Source organism: Panthera leo, chromosome B4, assembly GCF_018350215.1.
Source record: "Panthera leo isolate Ple1 chromosome B4, P.leo_Ple1_pat1.1, whole genome shotgun sequence".
Lineage (NCBI taxonomy): Eukaryota > Metazoa > Chordata > Mammalia > Carnivora > Felidae > Panthera > Panthera leo.
The window spans coordinates 110,282,644-110,288,643 of NC_056685.1; positions in this window are offsets into that span (position 1 = coordinate 110,282,644).

A 6,000-nucleotide genomic window follows, 5' to 3' on the forward strand; every position below is an offset into this window, starting at 1 on the left:
TTTTCATGTCATTATATTGGGTACTAAAAGTTTAACAAATATTTTTTTGACTCAAATTTATTTTTTAATAAAAGAGGAAAACTTATTTCAATTAACTTATATCAACATTTTGCTTGTCATTTTCTAATTCTGAGAGATTACAGAAGCTGTTATTTCATGAACACATTGTTTTTAATTTTTTTTAATGTTTATTTATTTTTGACAGAGAGACAAAGTGCGAGCAAGGGAGGGGCAAAGAGAGAAGGAGACACAGAATCTGAAACAGGCTCCAGGCTCTGAGCTGTCAACACAGAGCCCAACGCAAGGCTCAAACCCATGAGCCACGAGATCATGACCTCAGCCGAAGTCGGATACTCAATTGACTGAGCCACCCAGGCGCCCCGTGGACACATAGTTTTTAAAACTATAAGGCAATTTTGATAAATGTAGTTTACACAGTTAATCTACAGATGAAGAAACTGAGGCCACAAAGGGCTAATCTGAAGGAGGGGGTAGACTCCATATCTCCAGAACTGACTTATGAAACACTTTATGGCTGGTCCAAAAGCACTACTTCTAAGGAATCAAGATCAAAGAGTAAATATTCCACTTTTGTTTATAGTAAAGAGTGATTTATTATCAGGGCACCTGGGTGGCTCAGTCAGTTAAGCATCCAACCCTTGATTTCCACTCAAGTCATGATCTCATGGCTTGTGAGTTCAAGTGTCTGTGCTAACAATGCGGAGCCTACTTGGGATTCTTTCTCTTTCTCCCTTTCTGCCCCTCCCCTGCTCGTGCTCTCTCTCTCTTGAAATAAATAAATAATCTTTAAAAATATGAAAAAAAGTGATTTATTTTTTGAAGAGTGATTTATTATTAATAAGCAAATGATTTAAAGATTATTCAGAGAAGGATTTCTAGAGAAGAAGAAAAGTTGAAATTGATTTTTTAAATGATACATGTGTTATACATATTCTATGTATATAGGGGTCTACTGAATATATATATATATTTTTAATTTTTTTTTAACGTTTATTTATTTTTGAGACAGAGAGAGACAGAGCATGAACGGGGGAGGGTCACAGAGAGAGGGAGACACAGGATCCGAAGCAGGCTCCAGGCTCTGCGCGGTCAGCACAGAGCCCGACGCGGGGCTCGAACTCACGGACAGCGAGATCATGACCTGAGCCGAAGTCGACCGCCCAACCGACTGAGCCACCCAGGCGCCCCTGAATATATATATATTTTAGATGCTTAAATACCATGAGATATTACCTACCAACTTGAAATATTTTGCCAGAGATCCCTCTTCTCCATGACATTTAAAAAATATATCATCTAATTGTACATTTTTGCATACTTTTCCTGGTTATGACTTTCATATGTGTCTCATAACTGTTATGTGTATAAGAAAAATTAATTTACATTGTGTTTTTGGCAGTGACGCTATCATTTTCAGTTATCTGATTTTAAAAGAGATTCATGGCTCCAATTGTGGCAATATTTTTTTTTATATTGTTCTTTTGAAATGTGTGTTCTTTCACAAATCACTTAAATGAGAAGTTTTGAACATGGCTTATTTCCTAATTGACAAGTGTTTTCTGTACAACTCTTGAATGGCACAGTTAATAGAGTGTAGAGAAATAGATAAATATACTACTTTGCAAAGCTCTATGGCAAGATGTAATTCAACTCCCCTGGCTATTTCTTTCTATAAAAACTAGAAACAGGGAATATTGGAGAAACTCACATATTTGGAATTTTTTTTCTTTCTTTCTTTTTTGAAGGAGTGGTAGGTGATAAAGGATGGGTTTGACATTAAGATGGCTAGGCAACAGAAAACTTTACTATTGTGGGTTCCACAGTCTGAAATAAGCATTGTAGATACTTTTTTTTCCTTTTTTTTTTTTTTTTTTTTTTTTAGTGGATGTGCAACTTAATTAGACAAGTAGCAGATTTTTCATGTCTCTCTCAGCGTCATCAGACCATTTATCAAAGACCATTTATCAAGTTTGGATAAAAGACATTTGTTCACAATGTACCTCATTGTCCGTGTTTTCCCTCAATTAGAAACTGTTTGCAATGACCCTATCTGTAGAGGTTATGGGGATCTTGACCAGTTTTCAACCTATGCTTCAGAGGCCTCGAGGAAAGAGAGGGCTTTCAAAATTTAGAGATTCAACCTTAAAATGGCTACTAAGCCCTAGACATTGTCATCATTAGCCACATACACCAGCCACCCTCACCCACCTTCCTTTGCTTTATTCTGTTTCTATTCAAAGCTGCCATTCCATGTTATGGAGGCTCTCATGGCAAATCCCAGATACCACCTTTCTTATTCTGAAAACTAAACTCTAGGTGAGACAGTGTGAGACAGTAGATAAAAGTAAGATGATTGTTGTCATAACAATTGATTTTTAAATATGTACTTTATTTTTCATTTATAAAGAAGGCATGCTTAAATTGGACTGATTATTTCTATGATAACTTTCCTTTGCCTTAAAATATGTAGGATGATATTGTGTGTGTTGTATCATTGAACGTGCATCCCCCAGGTGCTGTAAGTATTCTATTTAAGAATTTCAGTCCAGGGCTGGCCGGCTAGCTTTCTAACTAGAAGTTACATGCTCTAGAAGATATCAATGCCAGTACTTCTATTATCTATATCTATACCATCCACATTTACCTTATTCATAGATGTTGGAAATATGTTAGAAATAAGAATGTCGGATATCACTCATTAATAGCATACTATATGGCAAAATAGGCAGGAAAATGTTTGCTTATTGACTTACACCATTAATGTAAGAAAGGCTCACTGGTAAAATTAAAGCTCTTCAGGATACGTGGTTTGGATAAAATTGCTTTAGAGGCATGGACAGGAATAGGGTATAAGAATTCAAGGAAGTCTGAAGCCTTTGGCAGTAGAAATGAGGCGTGAGACTTGAGCCGTAAACAGACTGATTCCAGTTACCGGTGTGGGAGGATTTCTAATGACGTGTTTGTCTTGAGTAAATATTTCATGCAAGATGTTAATGAGAGCACTTAACTGTACAAAAAGCTAGGACTTTATCAAACTTTAAAGAATATTTTATATGACCTGAGTTGTGTCTATTTGTCGATATAGTGGTCTATATGTGTTACAAAATTTGGTTTGTAATTCGCTTTCAGTATGATCTGGTGGCCACATAATATACCACAAAGAACCTAAAAGCTGTGCATATTAAATTGGATTGAGGTCAGTTCATGATTATCTATGGAGCACTTACCAAATGCTAAGTACTCTGCATATATTATTTAATCTTCATAGTAATCTATACAACACTCCTCGCAATACTCCTAACACAATTGTTACTTTTTGGTTGGTAAACCATCTATGCATAGGGTGTTGCTAATCATTGCCATTATTTGGAGAAAGAGAATCAAGATGATCAAATCCAGCTAAAGATGGGTACAATTACCCTGTTTTACAGATTAGGAAATTAAGCCACAGGGAGTTAAGTGACTACTCAAGGTCACAGAGCTCGAAAGTGACCAATTTTGGATTTAATTTGTGCCTGAGTAACTCTAAAAACCCATCCTTCTAATTATGATGATTTACTGCATCTGTTAATGATTCTTTGCTGTTAAAAAGAATTTAGGGACTAAGAAGTAAGTTAATTTCTGATACTACAGTATTTACACTGTAGAGTTTTCTTGTGTGGTCAAAAGGTGGAAAATAACTTGTCAAATCCTAGGGCATGCTGGGTAGCTGTCAGGACTATAGGATAATTAGATACCTTTCAAAGGGGTACGCCCAGCATGGAAAATGTCCTTAAGGACTCTGGTTCAAATGACTGATTTCATGACAATGAAGGACTCTGAAAGCGGAACAAGGTTCTTTTATGTAGACCAAAGGAAATAGTTAGGTTAGCATTGAGTCTTTTCAGGGCAAACATTGGAAGCCGAAGATTATCTGCGCTGATTTTTACCCTAATCCCCGTTACTGGGTTTCTGGTTACCTGACCTTAGTATAGGTTGTACAATATCATCTCTGTAACCTTTGTGTTTGTCAGTTTATCTTGATCAACTATCAGTGCAAAGTGAGAAGCTGTCTTTCATCTGGTTTCCAAGGGTGCTAACTAGAAAAGGAGAAACTAAAAAGTTTACATTGAGCAGAAATAAAGTAGCCAAGGTATTAAAGCACCTAACATTGAATCTAAAGAAGGTATTTGAAGAAGGAAGACTTCCTAGGGAGAAGGTTCACTAAAGGATATTGGCACCATAGGACATTGCGAACAAAGAGGGTTGGCTAAAATCTTCATTTGCAATGGTACAAAGTTTTCCTATCTGAACTACAATAAAGAGTTTTTGTCAATTCATCCTTATGCTGAAGCAGTTCTCCTAAATCTAATGCATCAAAGATCTGGCATCATTAAGGAAGATAATCCTAAGAACTGTTAGCAATATAAGCAGAGCTGGCAAAAAAAAAAAAGTGTAATGCTACATAAGCTTTCCTCTCTGGAAAGAAAATAGCACAGGTTTGACTTTTGGAGACCAGCTAAATCAGATGGATGAGCAGAGAGAGGCTTTGTAGCCAAGGAGGTAGGGGAAAGTGAACAAGAGAGCTGTAAAACACAAAATGATTTATTTACAGCTGTTTATTAGATGAAAGGAAGAGGCACATATCACTTATCTAACATGTTTCATTTTTTAGTGGAAAGAATATTAACTTTTCAGTAAACAGACCTGGGTTTAAAGCTGGCTCTACCATTTTCCACCTGGGAAGTTTAGAGCACATTCTTTAACCTCTCTGGGCCTCACTTTCTCCAGAGGTTAAATGGAGCTTCCAGTATCTGTCTGTGTTGGAGTCTGTATTTGTCACTAGCTGTCTGTTTTTGACTCCGGGCAAATCACCCTACTGAGTGTCAGAAGCCCCTCTTTAAAAAGGGAATAATAATGCTCCCTGGTCCCACTAGAGAACTTTTTCCCATACATGTGGACCAAACATACAGGACTGATGCCCTTGGTGGCTTTTGTTCTGTCAAACCAGAATAATAATGACTACCTAATAGTGGCATTTTAAAGATTATGCAGTAATTTCTTTCAGATTTCTAGTTTATGATAGCCAGGCTATAAATGGTGCATAGTAGGTATGCAGTAAATATTAGAACTACATTATTAAATTTATACAAGGTCTATAGGTATACAAGGTCTATAGGCATTGGCTTACTCAAAACTTGCTTTCACAGAAAGAAATGAATGCCATAGTAGATGACATATGAGATAAAAATTTCTCATATTTAAATTGTGTTATCCATTTTTTTCCAAAGCATAATCATATCCTCCTAGAGAAGGACACACATATATCATACCCCTTATTTTCCAGAAAGGAAGGCTGAGATCCAGAGAAATTTAGCAATACTTACCAGAGATGATGTGACTTTACGTAGGAAGTTAGGCTTGGATTCTGAATTCCTGAATTCTATCCCAGTGATCTCCTCACTACAGAAGAGTCTCTCTGTTCTGTGGGTATGGCACACCTTTCTAGAAATCCTCTGTTATGGTAAACAGCAAGAGCAAGACAAAAATAATTAAAATAGGCTTTCCTCTTATGAGCTCATGATGTGTTGATATCCTTGGCTTATTGGTTCAGTTTTTTAAATGTAAAAAAAAAAAGATAATGAATTCTCTGTAACATTTAGAGAAGAACAGAGAGAACACACTTTTGCTAAATTGAGTGGACTCGTGCCACTATCAATTTTGAGCCTTGACCTGATTTCAGACCCTTGAAACTTGAAAATTAGCAAAATGTTTTGCCATTTTTCAGAAACAAAGATTGAAGCTTTTTAAGATTACAAATCAACTTCATCAACTTTAAATAGCTAAGGAAAACATATTTTGACCAACAAAGAAAACTGGAATATCAACAAAATTATTTAATTTTCTTTGAAACATGTCTGCTTACAGTACATGACTACTTACCACACATCGTTTAAAAGCATTGGGTTTATAAGAATCAAGCCCAAACTGAGTTAAATT